We start from the raw sequence: 24,717 nt of genomic DNA, 5'->3' as shown, positions 1-24,717 counted from the left end.
ACAGCCTTTACCCCGACAATTCACAATATCTGCTAATCAAACACCAGGATCAGAAGGTAAAGGACATTAGTTACATCAGCCTGGACTGAACGTCTTACAAAAGACTTGCTTTAGATCAATCTGCTGTAGCATGCAGCCTTCATGAGGGGGGGCCCTGCCCTAATGTGATTCACCTTTGAACTTCAAGACAAGAAGGATTCACCTAGGACTCTGTTGTGGATACAGTCTATTCCAAAGGCCTCTGCCACAGAGATGAAGACAGAAGACCCCAATGTAGAAGAAAGCTCTTCTCCCTACCCACCTCATGGGCACATTTGAGGTGGAACTCCTATGGATCAAGGCCTCTCTGCTGCCTGTGAACTAGAACCAGCACAGTGGAGGTAACGGACCCTCTGGAAGTGCCAGCCAAGCTTCCTGGATTGTAATGGAGAAAACAAAGGACTCACCTTGTCCCTGGAGACCCTAAGAAGTCCAGAAGCAGCTCAGAATCCCTCTCACTGCATCCAGACACTTTCCCGCCGGCTTGACTCCCTTTGGACGGCTACAAGCTGTGCTGTGCTGCATTTGGCCCTCTAAGCACTTCAAATAACTCACCTGTCCTTCAAGCCTTCCAGACACTGACTCGACCCATTGAGGCTGACAGTCTCGGCTTGACCTGATCACCGGCTCAACTCCATGGAAGCAATTGACTCAAATGCCAACTCGACCTGCTGGAAGCCACTGACTCACCTGTCTCGAACACTGACTCAACTCAGCAGAAGCATTGTCTCAGCTAACATGCCGAACCACTGGAAGCCATCAACTCGACCCGTCTGGAACACCGAGCCGATCCATCAGGATCCTGCACCACGAACCGACTCCATGCCAACTTGCCATTGGGAAAGCATGACTCGACTGCCTTGATATCGGCTCAACTGCAGTAAAGCGCCTAGAAGCAAGGCTTGACATTGTTGAGACCCAAAGAGACCAAAGTTGAAGCGTCTCTATCCGCCCTGTCCACCTTAAAAGACATCAGTGACTTTTAAGCCTGCCCTTTTTTGCCTTTTGTTGACATATTTGGATTTTTATTTATTACGTTTATATAGCGCTTTATGCCAAAGCGCTTTACAATAAAACAACAGGAATACATAGCATATAATAAACCAGAAGCATATTTGCAAACATGAGACAAGCCTTTAAAAAAACAGTAAGTAGAACAATTTACCTAGGATAAAGAACGATTGAAGGAGGGTGGAGGAGAGAGGGGGAGATGAGGGGAGGAGATGGAAAGATGGAATTTCAAGTGAGCAAGGGAAGTGTGAGAGTGGGGTGTGGAAGAAGTGACAGGGAAGTGAAGAAGAACATCAGGTCGGGGAAAGGAGAAGAGATTTTAGGGAGGCACGGAAGGAGGAGTAGGGGGTAATGGAGTGGATAGAGAGGGGTAGAGAGTTCCAGTGTAGGGGGCAAGGAGTTGAAAGGAACGGAATCGAGAAGAGGCACAAGGGGAGGGGGGAACAGTAAGCAAGAAGAGATGAGCTGAACTCATATCCATGGACATTGATAATTCTGCTGATATCTATTGCCTGAGCTTCCACCTATCAACCCAGAAAGTCATTTATTATCAAGGTCTGAATTCTCTGGGCTTGCTTTTCAGGGGTTAATGATCTATAGTGTTTTGAATCTATTGTGCACATTTATTATCATTTAATTGCAGATCCTATTTGAATAGATCCGAGGTTGGACATTCTTTTACTTTAGTAGCAATGGCCTATTGCTCTTTGTGTTACAACTGCAATTACTTTTCACTGTTTTCAATTTCATTCTCCCATAAAAACTAAAAATACACGAATAATATTGCAGTTAAGGCGTTGAAGGAAGCAGGGGACAGAGAAGTCACGGTTCCTCGTTTTCTATTAACACGGGGGAGGGGGTGCGAGGATAAAGCGCACAAGGTCACTCGGGAAGACAGCGCAGTTCTGGGATCGGCTGCTTCTGCCTTTTCATTAAAGGGGAGGCCTTTATTTTTTTCCGGAGAGAGCCGAAGAGCCGCCGGGAATGGGATAACATAGACGCCGCATTCCATGGGATAGCAAATATTTCACAGCAGCACCAGCAGCTCTGTGCCTGCATTCGCCGCCCCGCCTCCTGAGCATCACTGGAGAGGAGAGGAGACAGTGGAAGTGAGGAGAGAAGGCGAGAAGGAGGGGGAGCGAGTGGACCGCGGCAGAGACACGTCCAAGGAAGGGACCAAGGAGCTCCCGGGAGCAGAGGACCCAGCAGCAGCAGTGTGGGTGAGAAAGGCAGCAGCTGGGGATGGGGGGGCGTGCAGGGGTTCGAGCCCGTGTGGAGGCTGTGCATGCTCGCCACAGATGACAGGTTACCCAGAGGCGGGATTTCATGAAGTCTCCCTGCAGAGAATTGTTGGGGACGGGGGTGGGTAGACAGACATTCGGGCCCCCAGGGGCGTGCAGGATGGCCGTGTTTCGAGGCTTTCAAGGAGGGGACGGAGTCGATATATCCCACTTTTAGAACGGACGGGATGGAGGCGAATAGTGAATGCCCAGTGTTGTTGTTGTTTTTTTTTTAGATGGGGGGGGGGGGGGAACAACAGCCAATTATATGATTTATAGAGGGGCGAATAATGGTCCCAATGTTAGGATTCGTCGGGGGTGTGACTAATGCTCACGTCGTTAGGGTTTGTAGGCGAGTGTGTGATGCAAACATGGTTAATTCTGGAACAATGCACCCGATGCAAGAACGACCGGCGGGAGTGCAGTGCAACTGATGGCAGCATTCCCAGGCTGGTGCAGAGCATTGCATCCCATGCCCAGGTTTGCACGAGGCCATGGAACCCATCGGTTGGGTTTGCAGGGGGATAGTAATATAGGGGACGACAGGGATTCACCCGATGTTATCAGAGGGGCGGTGAACCTAGTGTTTGGATTTTCAAGGAAGGGTTCTTAAATGTAATGTGCCCAGTGTCAACCTTTCAGGGGTGCGGGGCATCGTTCAGCCGATGTTATATTTTCCAGCAGGCGGCTTAGGTTAAAAAGCACCAGCTCGTTCAAGTTGCACGGGAGGGGGGCAATAATGCACCCGGTGTTTAGGTTTCCCATAGGGGTGCGGTATAATGCAGGCAATGTTATTATGTTTAAAAGCCAATGCACTTAGCTGCCAAGTTTCACAGTTCTATACAGAACTCTTCGAGCCAGTGCTGTTTTTTTTTCCAGCACTGCATCCTGGGAATTGTAGGCCTATCCTTACAGTGAGAAAAACAAAACTACAAATTCCAGCATGCAATTGGAAGCAAAAACAGGACTGGCTTTTGGTTTTACGCATGGATCTGGGAAGTTCGGCAGCTGGCAATGCACCCGAAGTTAGCATTTTAAGAGGGGTTGGGATAAAATGCACCCACATTTTTCTATTTCTAGGCAGGGATTGTGGGCATTATATACCCCATGTCCCATTGCTTGTATTTAGAGGGTAGTGCATGCTACACTTATTGCTAAAATGTTTAGAAAGAGGGTCATAAAGCACCACATTGTTTGTTTGTTCATTTTTAATGCACACCAGACCCAGGGGTATCGGGGCGCAGCAGATTACGACAGATGCAAAGCTTAAAATATTTGTTACGAAACATAGGCAATGATACAACATATGTACAAATTTAAACAGCATTGCATGAGATGGGCAAGGGTACGGCAGATGATCAGATTATAGACAGAGTGACATCTATATACAGCAGACTTTAGGTTAAGAATATTTGATTGACTATACATGCATACTACAGAGGAATAGGTAGCCAGGCCTGAGCAAGTTGATGTAATTATTTCTAAAATTCAAGTATGGTTGCTCTTCTCTGAGTGGGTGTGGCAGAGAGTTGCAGAGTCTGGCAGCTTTCACAGAAAAGCTGTTGCCACCTACCTTAGCGAGTCTGAATCTGGGAATTGTGAGGCAGTTCCTGTTACTAAATCTCAAAGGTCTGATAGATGTTCTCCTTTGGAATCTATCCATGAGATAGCTGGGGGCAGCATTGTTAAGTGCTTTATGGGTGAGGGAAGCAGTTTTTAGGAGAATTTTGTTTTGGGTTGAGAGCCAGTTATTTTGGCGCCCAGTCACTGAGATATATGATCTTCTGGTCACACCAAGTGCAGCTCTTAGGGCGTTATTTTGGAGGATTTGTATTCTTTGAATAATTGATTTATTGGTGCCAATATAAAGGCTAAGATCATGCAATTGTCATTTGACAAAAAGAGTTTGCCTGTCCTAATGAGCTTACAGGTGTAAGCGGTGGCTGAGGCCATTGATTTCACCTGTTTGTCGAAGGAGAGGGTAGAAGCCAAGGGTATTTACCTCCTTGGCCACCTTGATGAGGTTCCTGTCAATACTACAGGATGAATACTCCTGGTCTAGTTTCTTTAGGTTAGAGTGGGTGCCCAAGGTAAGGAACTCAGTCTTATCATCATTCAGGCATAGACCGTGGGTAGCCATCCATGTCTGGATAATGAGATGCACTCTATTCACCAGCGCCAAATCCTTGTCATAATCCCCCGAAAGTGCTTACATTTTTTTGAAAGAGGGTCATAAAGCACCACATTGTAAGACACCCGGTGTTGCCACTAATGGATATACATGTAGCCAAGGTCCACTTTGGTGGAATTTTAAAGATTTGACTCTGTGCAAGCAGCAGGTATCCTGCTCTAAAATGTTCACCTTGTGTCTGTGACGTAGCATTTTCAATTCCAAAAATACTATCATCCTCTCTAAACCTGCAAGGCCTTGCCTCCCATCGAGCGAGTGTGGCCTTACCCACTCTCTTTTTGGGACCCACTCTATCCTGTGAGACCCTACACATCCAATAAAATATGTATTGCTCTCTATTGTGCGTAGTCATCCCTGCCCATTCAATCATTCCAGCTGCCTTCCCTTAATCTTCTTATCCCCTATAAGCTGTGGCAGGTCACCACCATCACACCAGTTCATAAACGCAACTATCATGCAGTTCCACACACTTCCATTATATCTGATTTCCCCGTGCCTTGCATAACACCTTGTCCTCCCTCTACCATCCTGCCCAGGCCTTTCTTTCACCTCCATCCTGGCCAGGTGTGTCCTGCTTCCTCATGCAACCTTGGTGATGATAGGATGGTCCTCCTCTGCCCTAGATAGTAGAAGGACATAATGTGACCTCTTTACCCCGCCTTCAATTTGCCAAGACACCTACCTCCTCATCATTCTGTCCTTCACCCTTTGAGCTTCTCACACCACTCTCTCATGCCATGTTCTTCCTTTCTGACACCATGAAATTCCTAACCCATTGCATCCTACCATATATCCCTTCCCCTCTCCTGTGTGTGCATCCCTTTCGATCCTTCGTGTTTTTCGTGAGTCAATGATGGATCAACCCCATATATGCACCTCCCATTACAGAAGGGTTGCATCTGCCCATGGTGTCCTTCCGCATCCTCAGTCTTGCTTAACGCCTCCCACCCGGCCATCCTGTGTTCCTCCCAACTGTCCGTCACCAAACAACGCTAACCCCTTCTACGTGCCAGGTCCTGCACACCTCCATCACTCCACATCCTTCCTTTCCGACATTGTGCAAGTCCTCATCCCCTCCATGCTCCCAGGTCCTCCTTTTACCTGATGCCCACACCTGTCCATTATGCCACTCAGTGTCCATCCTTTCAGATCCTCATATGCTCTTATCAGCTCATGTTTGTCCCAGTCCTTCATGCCTGGTCTTCTTCACCCACTCAAACATGCGAAGCCTCTATTATAGTGATTAAAAAGGACCTCAGACAACCTTCAAGTTGTCCCTCTATGAAACCCTTATGCAAGTGGTCATCACGCCCGTGCAAACTTAGAACCACTAGAACAGTCTTCCCCCTCGCTGACATGTAGGGCCTGCTCCCCCTAATAAAACACCTTCCCGTCGCCATTCTGTGTGCCCCCAATCCACTGAAATACGGACCCCTTGCCCTCACCCCTCCCTCCATCCCCCATTCACACACAAAGTCTTGTAAAGTCACACCCAAAGCCTTGTCAAGCCACCCCCCATTAAAACCCCTGGAGAAATGATCATGTTACAACCTGTGACCAGTAACTGATCAGTCTTCTCCACTGCATCAAACTGTAGCACAAAGCCCTCCAAGTATCCTCTAGTGTATGCTCCCACCATCTTATAACCACTTTAATCTGCCATGTTCAGAGTCCATGCTGTGTGGTCCATCCCACATTCTATGAACTCGCTTCTTTCTCCTCATCCTTGGGAAGCTACCCTCCCGGCTGCCTAGTTTAAGAAGCCTTTGACTCTTCCAACCCCTTCACCCCCCCCCGGCAACTTGTTGAAGCTGACCCCATCCCTATTCTGCAAGTTCTACCCTTCTATCCCATGTTTTCCTTGGCCACTACTTACTGAGAGTCCTACTCTTCCCCCTGCAATGTATTTTGTGATGCCGCCTTCCCCTGCTACTTTGAAAGTGTAACATATAACCCCATCCCGCACGGACTAGGTTCACTGTGACAGATTATGCAATCTGCTGAGCTTTTTTTTTTTTTAACCTTTAGTAATAAAATAATGTGGGCAGATATCTCAGAAATGGAGGTATGCTAAACACCCCCACCCTTTCAAACATGTTACTCTACTGGGCCTGTCTGCTGACACCTCTTAGCGGCCGCCTTTATAGTTTGCCCACATAGCAATACAAAATGACATGTGCATTCCTACCAGCAGACTGATGAAGCCGCATCTCCAGCAGTCGGGATCTGCCTTTAACCGTGGGCAATCCTGATCGTAAATTAAATTACATAATTGTGGGCTCCCAGAACCTGGGGCAGATGACAATTCTATATCTAAGCAATGTATGGTTATGACATGGCGGTCCCTGGGAATCCAAAATTGTACTGGTCAATACGTTTTCATGTCATATTCTGATAGTGGTTTACAGTGAACTGTCACAGCCTCCTTTTGTATTCACTGTCTCAGACATAATTTCACCCAAAACAGACCATTTAGGCTGTGCTCCAGCAGATGCCCTTATCTTCCCTAGGAAAGGAACACGGGAACTGTCTACAAGGGCTTGAATAGGTCCAGTGCTTCATAGGACAGGCTCTACCAGGCCAAATGAATTTACAGGGTGGTAATTAACAAATCCTCTTTGGTGTATGTAGACAGGAGAAGGGGCATTGTTAGACTAGCCAGGGGAGAAGTATCAGTCCCCAGCTGAGTCCCACCATCTTGAGTTCTCCCAGGGCTCCCGAACTTCCTGTGCCTCCTCACGACTTTCTGTGAACAGAGCACTTTGGGTATGACCTCACCAAGCAGAAGTTCTTGAAACAGCCAATACTGGACCCCTTACAGAAAACGAAAAGGGAACCAATACGTAATAGAAGATTGCCTTTTTAGGGGGTGTGATTTTTATCCCCTCCCACCCACACCCTGTGGAATCTATTTTGATGTCTGAAGGATTACATCTGGAACTTTGTTGGGAGTACGGTCTGCTGCAAAGTCCTCTTCCATAGTGATGAAGACTGAGACTTTGAGGAAAAGATCTAACCTTCTCCCTCAACCATCTCCGAAGAACATTTGGGGTTATAGGCTGGCTGAACAAGCCTTACTGCAGCTGAGACCACTGGTACCCAGGAACCTGCTCAGTGGAGGTGCTAAAACCCACCCAAGTGCTCTCTAAAAACCTTCCCGGATAGGAAGTGCACAGCAAAGTACTTACCTTGACCCAGAAGTCAAAGATAAACCCTGGACCCTGTTTCACAGACTCAATCCTTTTTGTGAGCCATCTCTACTGTCTCGATGTTTTTTTGAGCCGCTGACACCATTTTTGCCGGTTTAGTAGTAGGGTGGGGCTGAGTAAGGGTTTTATACTCTATACACCCACGTAATCCTACAGAGCAGTAGTAATTTCGTGATCTTCACTTCACAGTTGCTTTGACCTCTAGCACAGCCACCCCCAAATGGCTTCCACATAACACAAGATCAAAGGTGCATTTATTTCCATGCACAACCTGCATGGTGTATCATTTCCCCTCCCCATCCAGGGGTCCCCTCCCACTCTGTGCCCCTCCCCAAATGCCTATCCTTCCAGCCTCCGCCTCCTGAATCCTGAAAAACCTATCCATCTCCTATATTGAGGGCTATGTTTCCCTGATAACTTACTCTACCCTTTTCCCCCAAATCTATACTTATGCGCACATCCTGTAGGCCTTTGTTTCCACTCCTTAATCCTGCACGGTCATGCATCCTTGAATGCTGCAAGTTCAGGTCCCCGATTTCCCCTCATGTTAGGATTCCTCCATCTCCATTTCTATCTTGTATTTCCTCACCTCTCCAAAAAGAAAACACTATGGGGTGGGGTGGGGGCTGGCGTGGCAGTGTGGAAGTAGGAAACGATCCCTAGCTTGTCCCTAGTGAGGTAGATCCCATCCGTTCTATGATGCCATCTTTGATTTTTTTTATTTCCCCCCTCTGATGAAATGACTGCTTCTCGAGTACAGGGATGGGTAGTGGCTAAACCGCCTACTCGGCCCCACTCTACTATTTGGTGATCCCAATCATAAAGGTGAAACTGGCACAGCCTGACGCATATACCTCTTTTACATCTTGTGGGCCGGGGGCAGGCTATGTCTTCAGGAGGGGTGTGAGCTGACTGTCCCGTGTAGTCAGGATCACCCTGACGATCAACCTGACTACACAGGACCTGTAGGATCTAGATTCACAGGCCCAATAGGATTCTTATGAATCCAACATTTTTAAGCATGCAAACACTTTACATTGCACTTATCACTTTTAGAGCACTTCAGCACTCTAGACAGTTACATGGATTATATTGTAGGGATGTGATGTGTTGCTTCCCTTTTCTTTGTGGATATTCATATTATTTTGAATGATGGATTGTGTGATAATGTCACTATTGTTTGTTCTATTAAGGAGAAAAATAAATACAACAAAATGTTATAAGGAAATGGAACATATTTGACTAACTTCTAAATAAGTATTGCATTGAATGCTAGGAAATAATGTAAATTGTTTAACATTGTAAAATGTCTGTCAGGAACATCTTGTGTGTTATATCATGGCCGAAATTTTAGCTGCAATGTCAGTTGTTTATTGGTTAAAAACATATTCAACTTTAATACAAGAGGGAAAAAAACCACTTGAACATATGACAACATACATATCTACTCTAGCATCATTCCAGGCATTAAGTAATTCATGGTCATCAAAAGGGAATTGTTTCATGCATCCGTTTCCTTATTTGCCAAGTCTAAACTATTTACAAAACGTATGACTTCAACTACCATGAAATCCGGGTGACCTCTCATACAATTGGCCCAAGAAATATCACACAATTTATTTACACTCTGCAAATTATTTTTTTAAATAGAGCGATCTCTTGATCTTCACGCTTGGGCTGTACACCAATAAATGTCGAATAGTCTCCAAAGTCAGAATTGACGGGACCTGAACACCTCAGCTATTTTCCCCCCATCTTAGTAATATTTCTAATACTAGGACATGGAAAAATCTTCAAATGATGCGCAATCAAACCCAATAGCTTGTGTTCACCTACTAGGTGTTTTAAACTAGTCTGGCCATGATTTAAGTTGGTAGTACTACACCAGTCATTCTTGAATAGTATTCTTTTAACCATAACTACAGCTTCTACTAGGTCGTTTTTAGTGAGACCACAAGAGAGACGAATAACCTCATGTCGCCTGGCAAAAACAAATACAACCTTTACATGTTTCATTACCAATTCGATGTCTTCATAAAGAGTATTAACCTGTGGACATAAAAATGTATGATATAATAAAAGGAGATGCCTTGAGCCTCTAGATCTAAGTGAGTTGATTCAAACTAAGGGCTACAGTGGGCACAGCATTTGGCAACCCCCGCACTTAGGGACTGTTTCTGTATCCCTACAGTTCCACCACCAGCACTTGACACCTGATGTCTGCACTTACCCTTGCACTTGCCACCAGCTGGCCGTCTGTTACTTATTGTTTATTATTCTTTATCCCATGTACTGCACTTTCTCCCTCCCCCTTCCCATGCGCGATCTGAATGACACCTGGCCTAGTAGGATCGTTGTCTGTCTTCCCTCTGTTCCCCCTTTCCTTGCCACGTCGTACCTTGAGACACTTGTTTATAGGCGCGTTATAAGTGCCATATATCATATCATACCCAGCACCCTACGCCATAAAATCCTCTCTAGGCTCCAAATAATCAAGACAAAAACAGTAAAGTGGGGATCCTCTTCTTCATGGGGATCTGGGGATAAATTCACAGACTAGAAACAAAAGGGATGGCTCAAGGGAATTTGAGGATTTGGAATTTGTTTCCTATATGGTCTGTACTCCTTGTCTTTAAAATAATAATTAGATCTAACGGAGGTTCCATGAGGCATCCCTTTTTTTTGTTTCAAGCCAAATAATCAAGAGCCCACTCTTGGAATAATTCAATTCCATATATAAGTTTTGTAACAACTTTCCCAGTGAAGTACTTCATCGGGGAAAGCACGAGAATCTGCAATACTGAGTTCTTATAAATATCATTTGCAAGATAAGTCCCTCCACCTTCCCACTTAAATAATGTTCTTTAAATGCTTTATTTAATTGACTCGTGATTGGGAATCCCAAATAAATTAAGCCATATCTCCTTTCCAAAGACATTTCCTTCAATGTCCCATCATTTTTTTTTTTTCCTGTTTTGAAACTGATGATATATATTTGTTTTGCAGAGATTTATCTTTAAGTGGTTCTCACCTGCAAATGTATCAAAGCATCTAAAAACCTTTGGAGACCTGTGCAATCTACTAAAATGAAATTATTAGCGTAGGCCAGCCAACTAATGGCCAACCTGCCGATTTTCAGTGGAACAAATGCATCCGCTTACAATGTCTCACCAACATCGGAGACCTAAAGGTTAAAAAGGTAGGTCTCCAAAATGCACCCCTGCCTTAAAACATTGCTAGTAGGGATTTTACGCGAAATGGCTTCTTTGCAATTCAGACCCTTTAACGTATGAATCTTTATGCACCTTATGAGCAGGTTCAACAAAGTCTCTGGAATTCCCCAATCATGTCACTTATGTCAAGGTCTATTACGACTAACCAAATGAAAGGCAGAAGACAAATCAACTGCTGCCAAATGATAGTCTAATATTCCTGTGTTTATATTGGACCCTGTAGACATAAATTGGCTCCATGTTGTTTTCAAAATCCTGTTCTTTTACTTATTCTTCCAGTACTCGTCGCCCAATCTGCTAGGTGTTTCAATACCAGAGACAGAAAGATCTTACCATCTGTGAGTATCGTGATTGGCCAGTAATTTTTCATGTTGGATCTAATTCCATTTTTTAAAATGGATATAATATAGGATGTCCACCAGGTAGGTGGGAGACGTCCTCTTTCCAGGATGTTGTCTGACATGAGCACCCAAAGTTTTGTACTCCATTAAATAGTCTATTCGACTTTTGATTTGGATCTGGAGCCCAAGAATTACTTGCTCCCAGAATTAAACTATAAACATCCTCCACTCCAAATTTCAAGACTTTCTGCCATTGTTTGTTGAACTCTATTAGACTTGTACCTGGATCGCAAGAAGGCCCTCCCGCCCCTCTGAGCAACGGGCCGCAATATGCGTTACCCATTGTGTCTCAGGGACTGCATTAATTCTTTTCTCTGTGTGTCCCTTGTTTAATATATTCATAAGATTTCAAAAGTACTTTACATTCATTGACCTTTAATCAATTCAACATTTTCTTCGGCATCTGCTTGGAGAAACGTGGCTTTGTGATTTCTCACCCAATATTTAAATTGCTGTTTAATCTTACACATTTTCTCCCATTGTTTTGATTTCTCCCCAATGCTCTTTTTGGTGCGCTCGATGGCTTACCTCATGATTCTTTTCCGCTGGGCCTGGTCATAATTATACTTATGACATTTCTTGTTAGTAGTCCCTGCACTTACCTTTTTACTCAATTGTCTTTTAATAGTTCAATGAACTACTTCACCAGAAAACGCATCCGTTATTGTATGTAAATGTAAGTAATTTCCAGTCGTGTGAAGTAAAGCCACCCACTTGCATTAACTCATTATTAGCACTATGGATATATGTGCCATTCCACGTCCTTCTATTTGATGCGACATTCCAATATACTATTTCCTTATACATTTCACAAAATTGAATAATTCCCATTTGAATGTGGATCGCTCCATGAGTTCTGCGATATTTATAACGATTCACACTTCCCAAGTAAAGCCTCCTCAACAAATATATCATCCACGTTGGAGAATGCAGAGCCATTATGCCAAGTTGTATGACCCTCCATGTCCCCTTCTACAAAACCATTTAACTTGTAAAGTGCAACATTCCCCAGTGGCTTTAACCAATTTACACCATTTTCAAGATTTACTCTGCGATTCCTATACTTGCTAAAGGCGCTCAGGGTTACTATACTTTGCTGCGGCAATGGCTTCACCCCCTTCGCCTACTTTAAAATTGCCCACAACCAATACGTGTCCATTAACATCCTTTCCCTTCTATCGAGAAACCTGATCAGATGAAAATGTGTTCAAAGGTTCCAGCTGACTTACCCCTGAATGCCAGTAGATGTTACATAGCAGAAATGTTTATTCCTCCTAATTAACATGACAGGTGAATTCCACCAAAAGGGGACCTTCACTGATGTCATTCTGCTTGATATCATAACATTAAACTCGTTTTTGAATAGTCATCTAAACCTCCTAGTCCCCCAACCATTGATCTACCAAATGGGTATTTCTTAGCGGTTTGATGATTGACACTAGTCTATATATATCCCATACAGGACATTTTATCCACAAAGTTTTCTGAAGAAACAAGATTTCATAACTTCTTAATACTGACACCAGTTCTGGGTTATTAAATGGCTGCATATGACCTCTGGAATTCCATGATAAAATATTCAGGACTTCCCTAACTAAAGTTTATTGGGAAGCTCCCCGGATTCTCTTGGTTTGTTTAGTGAGGCTGTTAACCTGGACCAATCGAAAGTAGAATTTTCTCTTTTACTTCTCAATTTTCTGATTACTCATATTACTCGATAATTGTGATCCCATATTTCTTATTGGATCTTCAGGGGAAAAGAGCTCCTTCCCCACCTGATATAGCTGTCATTATTTCGGAAATTACAAAGGGGAAGAAATGAAAACCAATTTGCCTAAAAGTACATGTTTCCTTAAAAACCAATTCAGAAAGTGCTCTGGATTCAAAGCTTTGAACCAGCGATCGCATTCTAAAAAATCGACCTTCGCTATGTCCTTTGTTGAAATTGCATTTAAATTTATAATTTTCGAGAACAATAATAGCACTCCGGATCTATTTAAAAGCGGTCTTCTCCCATCCTTAAAATAAATACTTTCTAGCAAAACTTTAATTACAAAGTGCTCACAGCGGGGTTTCTGGTCACCAGAAGATTTGCTTTCTTTTATAAGCCTTCTCCAGTTTTCCTAATTCTGTCGACCATTTAGGAGTATTATTCATATCTGGTCCCTTAGCCCCCTTAAAATTGAAAAAGCTTTAGAACCCACATTACGCTTTGGATCAAAACCACCACCAACTACTATTGAATTCACTGCGGGGGACAACTTCTCATACAAATCTACAACATGTATGTCTAAGGAAGGCACAGAGCTGACCGTAGATTTTCCTAACAATGCATTAATGTACTGCTCATTGGGTTTTGTGTCAAAAGCACCAACTACTGTTGGATTCACTATGGGCACAACTTCTCACAGAAATAATCTACACCATTTAATTCTAAGCATGGCATGGAACAGACCATAGTTTTTCCTAACTGCATAGATTCTGAGGAAGACTGGAGCTGAGTAGGTCTAACTACTATTGGTTCTGTGACGCCTGAGTGATAGACAACATTCCTTCCTCTAGATGCTCCATCCCAGTTCGATACAGAGGCTTCATCTCTCCGCTGGTATTCCCGTTGTACTACGGAGGATTTCATTTTGTCTCTATTATCTCAGCAATGTTTACTTGGCCCCACGTTTTGGACCGTCTGGTGCACTTCCCTTTGGGATACTACAGATTTCACTTTGCCTCTTTAGTCCAAATGGTGTCCACTACTAGATGCCTGAACGCTTTCTGTGATTGTTGGCCTCTGACCCTCTCCTTCTTCTGTGACCAGTTCATACTGAGTGAATTGATTTTGACCACTTTTACGAATTCAACTGCGCCTTGTTCACTTGCAGGGCATTCTTCCAACGTCGTCATAAAAGATATGCAGTCTTAAGTCAACCGTTGGCGAGTCCTAATAGTGTTCTTGAATATATTTCTTCCAGTTGTCTGTAAAATGGAATATCCAAATATTGAGACTGCCCAATACTGGAAGAATGTATGAATTGAGACTGGATGTTCCAAATTGTGCCAAACAGAAAGAGACTTGCAGCTGTTCTTTCAACGTCACCATTCTATTAACAGGGGTCGGGTCATATTGTATATTAGTACCCGGCTTGTTGCAAGCAAGCTCATTGGCCCTCGCCGGGGCGTTACCCGACCAGGAATCCCTCGACCCCCCCCCCCCCCCCCCCCCACAACGTTCCTTCCCTTCTGTCTCTGGCTTGTGTCAAGGGGGGTGTGGAGCCACCCGGGCAATGAGGAGGCTTGGAACAGGGTAATCCCCGCTCTGAGCCACCACACGGCTGGAGGCTGCCATCTTCCCCTGCCCTGGATCGAGAAGTGTTGTCCCGCCCCCCCCCCCTCCCAACCCCACTTACCTTCTTTTCTGCCCATTTTGGGAGCAGAAGCGCTGCAAACACTTCTGTCCCCTCCGCGTCTGCTTCCATACCGCGACAGGTCATCATGGAAAGGAAGAAGGGACTAGATGTAGCCCCTTCTTACTTTCCATGACGGCTATTTTTTTGTTTACATTTTTCGACTGGCCACCAAGGAAAGCGAAAAGGGACTACTTGTAGTCTCTTCTCCCTTTCCATGGCAGCCATTTTGTTTTACTTTTTCACATTCATTTTCGATGGCTGCCATGGAAAGAGAAAACGGACTTAATTTTCCGTTCCCCGGCAGCCATTTTTTTTACTTATCTTTTTTGAAACGCCAGAGGGTTTCGAAACAGAAAGAAATGCACTTTGTAACCCTGGTATTGCGTGCCGGGGGTACTAATGGCAATAGGCCCCTCGCGGGGGGGGCATTACCACTTCACTATGGACGTCGGGGCATTACCTGAGCTCGGGGCCAATTGCTTAATGAGCACTCTTGCATGTACTCAGGATTTTGTCAGATTCCCGGAGACTCTCCTTCTCGTAGGGTTCCTGGAATGTCACACACTCTCCTTCCTCGTCCTTGGAAAAGTTATCAGTAATCGGTGGGTTTAGAAATTGCCATGGATTTTACCTCCGAGGCTTTACTAGACTTTTTCTGCATCAAGGACTAGTGGGGGGGGGGTGTAATTGTAAGATTTCTAAGAAATGTACGCGGAGACGTGTATGAAGTAGCTCTCCTTTTCATGTTCTTAGATTTATTTCCCCTTCATTCCACTAATGTTTCGTTTTTTTTAAGCTTTTTTCCCCAACTTGTATTTGATTTGTGTTGCTGTTGCCCCCATCATTCCTCACAGCAGGAGGATTACTGTCTAGAAATTGCTCTGTTGCATGTTGGTTCTGAAACACTGGTTGTGACACAGGGGCTGCATTTTATGATGCGGACGGCATGTTTTGTAACATCAAAATAGCCTATGACAAATCCGATCTCTCCTTATGATTATTATTTTCGAACACTTCAGCCAACCCAGCTCTGCCATTTAAAATATTAATCTTATTTTGAATTGAACCAAAGAATATATTCGTACTTTGGCCTTGATATCTTCATATAGTACTGAAAAGGTAGAGATGACTTGATTAAGAGCAATTAATGCCACTTTTGCATTGGTATTTGGGTCCGACCTGTCTTGCGTCTGGGCATCAAGATCGACACATAAGATAAGCAGGTTGAAGATCGTGAAGTGCCAGGAAGAGCGTTACAGGTCCTGTAACAGCCCAATGTAAATTGAACACAATGAAACCAGCTGGCAGACTTCTAGAGGTGATGAAAAGGGGTCCAAGCTGATTCTGGACTTCTGGGTTGCTGGGAGGCTCTATCTGTAATCTCCAGGACAACTGGAGTCCGTCCTTGTGTTATTCACTTTCACTCCAGGAAGTGGTCTTGCACCTACAGGGATTCCTTCACCACCAGTAAGCTGGAATCTGGCTCCACAGCATGGGCAGCACAGAGGAGCCCTGGGTCTATAGCAGTCGCCCCACTGCAAAGTGGGAATGCTTAGGGAGCAGAGCTTGGCCCTGCCTTGGCTGCCGTCTGTCTTCACCACTCTGGCCGAGGACTTTGGAATAGACTGTATTCCCAGCACAGGTCCAGGGAATCCTTCTTGTCTTGGGAATCAAACCTTGAATCACCCTATCCTCCTCCTCCTCCTCCTCCTTATAAAGGAAAAAGGTGACGGGGGGAATGGACTGAAGCAAGTCTGCTGTAAGGGGCCCAGGCTGTTGTAACAAGTGTCCTTTGCTTTCTGATATCCTACCCAGAGTGCCTTGTTGACAGGAAATGGGTCTGCCAGGACGCTGTAGTGAGCAGAAACCAGATGATGGAACCCCTCTCTCTGCTTCCTGCTCTTCTCTGGATACTCTAACAATGCCCTCTTCCCATGTCTGCTGACTTCAAGGGGACTACAGTGGTCCGAACCCTAGTGGGAGTGGGACTTTCTTTTGTTAAGCTGGTGGGGCCTTTGATGCACCAGTTCTCAATCAATCTTCTATGAAGGGTTCCTGTGTTGCCCTTCTTCCCCAAGGATCAAATGGGCGCACCCTGGCCATTGGCCCAGATGGCAATGACACCGAGGCCACACACTTAATACACATCCTCCATCTCATAGTGGACGACCTCTTTGCAAAGCTGACCCTTGGACGATATCAAATCCTGTGGCTGTATAATGATCTGACACCAGTATACAGAATGTTGTATAATATGATTTGGAGGTGTGGACAATTAAATGTCCACCTCTGATTGCTGTAACTTTGTGTCCCAGCAGCTGTTGGGAATGCAAATGTGACCTTTCAACCTGCCCTTTTGCCACATCTTGGCTGGTGCAGAGGATGTTGGGAAACTATCTCAACAAAGGCATGTGTTTCCATTATAACTTTGGCATGCGAACGTATTATCCTATTGGCAGGCCTCCCTTTCAGAAGCATAACTGCTTGCATCATTTTAATTAAAAATCAAAAAGAGCTGGACATTAACAACGTCTCAGCTGGCAATCCATCCCACCCCTGAACCCCAATTAAGCAAAGTCACTGTGGCATTTTAGAACTCTCGCCTCCTTGGAGAATGCAAGCCCTTTCAGTGAAGTGCATCCGTCCTCACCCCAAACCCTCGGCACCCCCTGCATTCCCTTCTGCAAGAATCTGCCTACCCCCAAGCCCCTTTTCTGGTGAGCTGACATTTATCCTGATGAAGGATTGGGGTTAAGGCTGAGGGGGCTGAGCCCCGGCAGCCTCTAAACCCTGCCTGTGAGCCAGGGCGCTACCAGAGCTCCCCCAGTCCCCACTCCAGTATGCGCACAGGGTACTCACGGTAGAGACGATTGACTATGCTCTGAAATGCATGCAGGAAAGCCTGTACATGCTAAAGGAGGACAGGCAGCCACTGACTCATGATGACTGAATGTGTCCAAATCGAAATATATATAATCTTCTAGTCTGGGCTTGAAGTGGGCCGGGGCTGAGCCCTGGCAGCCTCCAGAAGGGCTCCTGAGCCGGGGTCTAGCCCCAACCATGCCGGCACATCAGGCCACCTGTATAGCTGAAGCTTTGCACAGTTACATGGGCTGCCTGCATGTGTCAGTACTTCGGATTAGGAAAAAAAGAAAAGGCATATCCTTCATTTTTTCTAAACTGAAGTACTCGCACCTGCAGATAGCCTGTGTAACCATGCCTTTGACTACACGGGCTGCCTGATTACTCTGTACTCAGAAACAGGAGGAGGGCTAGAGGGCATGGCTTTCTTGTTGTTTCTGAGTAAAGAGTAGTTGGGCAGCATGAAAGCCCTTTAACCACGCACCACCAGACGTCAGGACACGTGCAGACTTGAAATCCACTACTGCAAAAAGGAAAGGACCAGAAAACGAGCCTTCTCTGCCTACGCCCCTAGACTACTAAACCTCCTCCCTGTCCGCATCAGACTTGCCCCCACGCTCCTACAATTCAGTAAAGAACTCGAGACCCACTTCTTCAAGGCATCTATCCTCCTCGCCACCTATGCCATCACATCGATCCCCTGCGCCATCTGACTCTCTAGATGCCATCGGCCTCTCTCCTCTGCCTGTACATCTGCACCACTCCCTCCGTGGCCTTCTGTATCCGCCCCCCCCCCCCCATCCCCTACCCCTTGATATAACATCCCACTTAAAGCACTGATTCTAGTTATTTGCAGTCATTTTCCTGTTGGGTTGTTATTATAAATGAAAGGACAGGAAGGCCAGTGTGCCGCAATATGTACTCAAAAGGGTTGCAGGCTTGAATCCCTGGTATTGTATTGTACATGTCCTTTTGTATAGCGCCTTTTACCATTATTACAGTTTCAAAACACTGTTAGTGGGAACGCCCTCAGAGGACCAAAGTCCAGAGTGTTGGAGGCTATGGAGTACGATTTAGGATCCGTGTGTGCATTTGGCCAACAAGGCTTAGCAAGGCTGGCCAGGTTCTGGTAGCTGGCGCCAGGCTTTCCAGAGGGGGAGTGGCACGCATTTAATAGCCCTATTGAAGTGATTACCTCCCTGCTCCGGCATGGGAGCGGGTGGTTTTCATTAGAATAGGTCACTGATGCATTAGCACCCTATGTCATTGATTAACTCCCTGCTCAGGTGTGGGAGCGGGTATTTAAAAAAAATGTGCGCTACCCTCCCTCGGGCATTGACCAGGGGCGCGCTGAGTGGGGCACCACATTTTTGTTTCACCCACTGCCGCTGCAAGGCCTGCCCTGCTTCTATCCATGGGGTAGCCCCCCTCAGCGTGGAGGGGGTGGGTGGCTGAGTAGAACAGAGCCAGGGGAGAGGGGAATAACGTGGAGGGTGAAGTGAAGGGATAGTGGAGATGAGACTGGAGAAAGCCTTACAAGGGGAGGCGAGGCGGAGGATGCGGGTCGGTGAGAAAGGGCAGGCAGCATCCGTGATGGGCTAGGACTAGGAGGCGGTCGGATCCTGCGTGCTTCACACGGCAGCAGGCGGGACTGGAGGAGGCGCGCTGGCGCTGACTGGCTGTTTATTGCTGTTTTTGTTCTAGAACGGCCATTCCATGAGGTGGCCAATCTCTGAGAAAGGGAGGATTGTTTTTTTATTTTGTTTACTACAGATCAGTGGCCAGGAGAACAGGGGACGTTATAAACGCGTAGCGCGTGGTGTTTTTGCTAGAGGCTAGCCCGGGCTTTATACCGTAATGTGAAGGCGTTAATCGGGCTTCGTGTTGTAGAATGCAAAGTTCTGCAGCCCACATTTACAGTGTATCTGTAATGTAGTTGGAATATGTCGCTCAAGGCTTTGTTTCCAAACGATGCAGCATTACGGGTGATTGGATTTGAACATTGAACAACAAGGGATGCTCGGCTTCATCTGCGCCCGCGGAAAGGGCTTGCGGCACTATGTGGCCGCCCGTGACCCCGCGGCGTTCCGGGAGTTGCGCATTGATCGGCGTGCCTTGGGAAGGGCTTGCGGCACTATGGGGCCCCCGGCATTGATCGGCGTGCCTTGGGAAGGGCTTGCGGCACTATGTGGCCCCCGTGACCCCGCGGCGTTCTGGGAGTTGCGCATTGATCGGCGTGCCTTGGAAGGGGTTGCGGCACTATGTGGCCCCCGTGACCCCGCGGCGTTCCGGGAGTTGCGCATTGATCGGCGTGCCTTGGGAAGTGCTTACGGCACTATGTGGCCCCCCGTGACCCCGCGGCGTTCCGGGAGTTGCGCATTGATCGGCGTGCCTTGGCAAGGGCTTGCTTTTACATCTTCTTGGGTCGAGGAAATTTCCTTGGAGGTTGGTTGCTGTTGACAAAGCAATGCATGGAAGCAAACGCTCGCACTGCCGCCCGGTTTGCTGCACTTCATATTGGTTCTTTCGGCATGGGGGGGTTGGGGGGGGGGTGTTGAATGTGGCTTTTAATGCACTTGAGGCATCACTGCTGGTCCCGGGCAGATCATATCGAGGTCTGGAAAAAGGAGACGTTAATGTAGCGTGTGAGTGACTCGCTGGACACTCGCCTCTCTAGTGTGATCTGAGAAGATCGGATGGTGAACGGGCGGGGGGGGGGGGGGGGGGGGTGTATGATTTTTTTTTTTTTAGGGCCTGAGCGTTTTCCTATGGGATTGCGCCATTCTAAAACGCTTCTGTGGATCGGGCCCGAGCCTCACTGGCTATAATGGAAGCAGTTTGAACGAAGAACTCTTGGCATGATGATGCCGTGGTGCCTGCAGCCGTGGTGCCAGTATAAGCGGTGACGCGGGATGCCCATGCGGGCTAGCCACAGCACTTGGCCTTGTGGACTGTTCTCTTCGCTCCATTAATAAATAGCACCCCTACCTGGACAGGTGTAGTAAATCCCCAAAGGGGGCAAGATTTCTCAACAGAATCTTGGCCAGCCTTTTGGTAAATTCCGTCAGTACCTGGGTGAATTATATACAGTGCCACAGTGTCAGACGAGTGCCCACCCTTTGGGACTCCCTCTTTCCCAGGAAACAACCAATCTCCAAATCTGAGAGGGAATAAACCGTCTTCGTCCCTTGGATATTTTCTGCCCCGATTGCTTTCCTCTTCGGTTGGTTGGACTCACTCAAGTGAGTGTTTGCGACTCCGTCTAGTAGCTGTCCATGCCAGCAACTGACACAGAAACACCCTTTATGGGTCTCTAGTGGTGTGCAGACGCGGGGTGGAAGTCTTCCTCCTGATGGGCAAAATGCACGCGTAGGATACTCCTGTTGGACAGAAAGAGTGTGTCCCACCCGCCCCCCCACGGCCCTTCCTAGCCCCCTGTTCAGGAGCTGGACTCTCCTCGGGCATTTCACTGAACCTGTTCAAGATGATAAAAGACAATCTCGGAAGGTCTCGCCGGTGTTTTCTGCTCCTCATGAATGATTATTCCCCCCCCCCCGGCCCCTTCCCTCTTCAACCAATCGGAGGGATTGGAGGGAAAATGCTATTGGTGGGAATTAATCTCCTTGGGGAAGCCCCTTCCCCCAAATGTCTTTCTGGCTGCTCAAGACCACCTGAAATGGATGGCTAATGGGACCAATCCTTAATGGGAACAATCCTGTAAATCTTCTCTTTCTACAGCTTTTCCCTGCCCTAGTCGTTACCCTTTCAATTCAGAAACTGCTGAGGCTGGCAACTATATGCCTGGCTTGGGGTTCTCTCGGGGCCCGCACTGAAAGTCTCAGTCCGTTCCAATTATCTTACTTCTATTTCAATTTTTGTAAAACCCTATTCTGTCCCTCCAACCAAAGCTAGCTGGCTCTGGGCGTATATGTTGCCCTAGGGTGTGCTGGTGCGCCGCCTATCTAGGGTGAAGGCTAGGGGAGAGAAGACTGATCCTGTCTCGTAATAGTTGTAGCGAAACGCTGGCGTTTTCACACAAAAAAATAGCCGCTCCACAGCACCCTCCAAGCTGCCTGTAATCGAGCTCTTGTTTCTGTCAGACAGATTAAGAAAAACTACAAAAGTAAATTTCAGAATAAAGCAGTTGCCACCGGTATTATAAAAGGCGTCTGTGAAAAGCGTGGTATTCCCGATGCTGCTCGGGATAAAATCCCTGCCCTCCTTAAGCCTCATTTACTAACTAAACCAGACGGTGAGCCTAATGGTGGATAATGTGCAGGAGCCTTTGTTGCACAGTCTTCTGGTCTTGACCCTATTACAGAGCGAGTCTCTAAAGGCCTGTATTGTAATCCTGATCTTATTGTTACTACTAAATCAAAAGCGGTCGTTGTCTCTTCGATTAACTTGTCTAAGTCACCTGACTTAGCTCGTATTGTGGGAAGTGTTTGTCTCCTACCCTGTGCGTAATTTATCGTACTCTTCATCCGATTCTTCTGAAGAACAATTGGACTCAGCACTGTGTAGTAACATATTGAAAGAGCAACAGATACTGAAAGAGGTAACTATTTGAGTGGAGACGCTCTTGGCAAATGCGGGTACCGTGCTAGATTTTGAGGAAAGACGGGAGCAAAAAAAAAGCTGAAATTGTGGTTTTTAAAGCCCCTCCCTCTGTGATTTGTAGCTCTGAAACCCCCATTGATGAGAATGTCATGGATGAATCCGACGCCTCTATCTGGAAGGGCTCCTTTACACGCGACAAGGCGCCTTTGAGGAAGAGTAAAAAAGAGACTCTCGATGGAAAGCTTACCACCAAAAAAAAGTGTAAGCAGGATAATGTGAAAGAGAATTATGCTAAAATGTGGCTACCGTTGCAACGCAATCTCTGGCTGTAACTTTCCCTACAAACTTTACCACAGGAACGATCTCAAAGCGACTTTCTGGTTCTTGACAGGTTGAGACTCTGGTTCGTTCATGAGATACATGGCTGAATAAGACATCTAAGCACACATCCTTGACTGTTCTACTTCTCGGTGGAAATGCCATTTTTGCCATGGAGAGAGACGCTGTCTTGAGCCTTGGCAACAATATGATAGCTATGACATCTGCTGTGGTATTGAATAACCTGCAAGCATTTTTACATGCATAGCTATCTGTTCAATCTACTGAAAAATGATTAGAGAATATTCAGAATAAGCATGTGTCCAGAAAAATCAAGATTTGATACCTATGTAATGTCTTCTAGCTCCTTTTTTTATAAATCGTGCTAATGTTCTTGAGTTGTTTCATTGTATCCCTTAATTGAATTTTATGTCATCTTGCGAGATTGTGTTAGTTGAAATTCCTTCAAACGAGACATAGGCTAATTGAGCATTTTTGCACCTTGACTTTCCGGTTATTACACAATTTGGTCATGGCTCGTGCTGCTAGATTTTCTGAACTGGGCTATGATCTTTCGAGATGCACAGAACCTTGGCCTGCACGAAAAACATCTCGGACTCCTGTAAGGAGAATACAAGTAATCCAGCTAATTTAGATGTGAATGTCCTGGTTAGTAAAATTATGGTGGCATTGAATTCCAATGGCACTCTAGTGGGGGGGGGAAACAGTAATTTCCAGTGTTCATCCAAAGAAATTGATAACATGGCATGGGATATAACTGATTGCCTAGAGCAATTGACTATATCCTGGAATACCAGAGGTTTCTCCTCTTTTACACAGAAGCCCATAGGATTGTAATTTTTATTATCATCTGATATCTTCGTGCTCCAAGAAATATGGTTAACATATGTGATACTTTTTGATGGTTATTATATCCTTCAGAGAGCAGCATTACGTAATTCGTCAGGTCACCCGTATGGAGTGTTAGTGATTGGTGTTAAAAATCATCTAACATTACTTGAGTATGGGACTTCCTACCAGCGTGATTAAATATTTGCAGCCACAATTACAGTAAAGATTATCCAAGTAGATCATTGAATATTATTAACGTTCATATCCTTCCAGGAAATAGCTATACTGCACCCCGAGTTGAATTAATGGACGACTTGTTAAATGAATGGTCCTTGGATAGTCCAGCTTGGTGTATATAATCATTGGGGGACTTTAGTTATCAATGATTTGCTCCCCAAAGAGTCTCTTCAAGATCTTAATTTCTGCTTTGCCAATAATATGCACAGTATTGTTTGTGTTGAGCATGACCCTGTGAATGTAATGGATCATTGTGAACCATGGGGTGGTTGTATTGCTTCCCATAGTCTTATCCAGCGGTATAAATGAAATCAACATGATGATATCTAGTCTTCTAATTGAACTGACATTTCATTTTCATGGATGGATTATTTTTTAATTCCTCAATCATTGTTCAAATTAATTAACGATTTTAAATTGACTTTTACTAATGTGGTCACAAAACCTATTCTACATGGCAATCTGCAAATAAATGTACATTTGGAAGGTACATATATTATCAATACTGCTGGAAATAGAATCCATCGGTCCGAAGCAAATATTTGTGCTTTTAAAGAACTGATATCGTGTCATTTGCTTAAAAGTGAGAATATCATTTATGACTGTCATTGAAATAGGCAAAGCTACTGGCCGTATAAGAGAGAAACAAGAAAATTGTATACAAGAATTGCTACAGGAAAGCCTATGATAATGTCCTTGTCAACATGAAAATGCAATCTAGAAAGGATATTCAAACTGCTGAGCGCACTATTGTAGATTTTGAACTAAGGGAAAGAACTATAGCCAGATTAAAAACTCGATACTAGAACATGGTTCGAGCCCATAAAGCCTCAGCAATGTCCTCTGAGTGGCAACATATAAGGCACTCCGGTCCTCCGACTCACGTAGATCTTGGAATATATATAAAGATTGGAACGACATTGCACCTGATAAGAACAAAGCTATTCCGATTTGCTGAGAGCATTTGGATAGATTACATTGTTAAGCTTTATAATATCCCAGCAGCTATAGTTTATTCTCATGATCACAATCCTTTCTCTTATGAGGACTCATTGTTGTTTACCTTTGAGTATATAGTGCTTTTAATAAATAAGCTTAGTGGCCTAGATGGGGTGTCTAA

At 45.5% G+C, this 24,717-nt stretch overlaps 1 protein-coding gene across 4 annotated transcripts in view; it reads left to right on the top strand.

Annotated features, from left to right (window-relative positions):
• Positions 1–1,992: 1,992 nt before the first annotated feature.
• Positions 1,993–24,717, top strand: part of FAM168A (family with sequence similarity 168 member A) — an 812,985-nt gene continuing 790,260 nt past the window's right edge. Inside the window, exon 1 of one of the 4 annotated variants that reach the window (XM_069640117.1) lies at positions 1,993–2,270. The gene's annotated coding sequence lies outside the window, so the exon portion shown is untranslated. The remainder of the gene's footprint in view (positions 2,271–24,717) is intronic. The other 3 variants (XM_069640118.1, XM_069640119.1, XM_069640120.1) reach the window with 3 other exon arrangements.

Source organism: Ambystoma mexicanum, chromosome 7q, assembly GCF_040938575.1.
Source record: "Ambystoma mexicanum isolate Mex_15411 chromosome 7q, UKY_AmexF1_1, whole genome shotgun sequence".
NCBI lineage: Eukaryota > Metazoa > Chordata > Amphibia > Caudata > Ambystomatidae > Ambystoma > Ambystoma mexicanum.
Note: the sequence above shows the minus strand (reverse complement) of the source record. Positions and strands in the feature narration are given on the sequence as shown.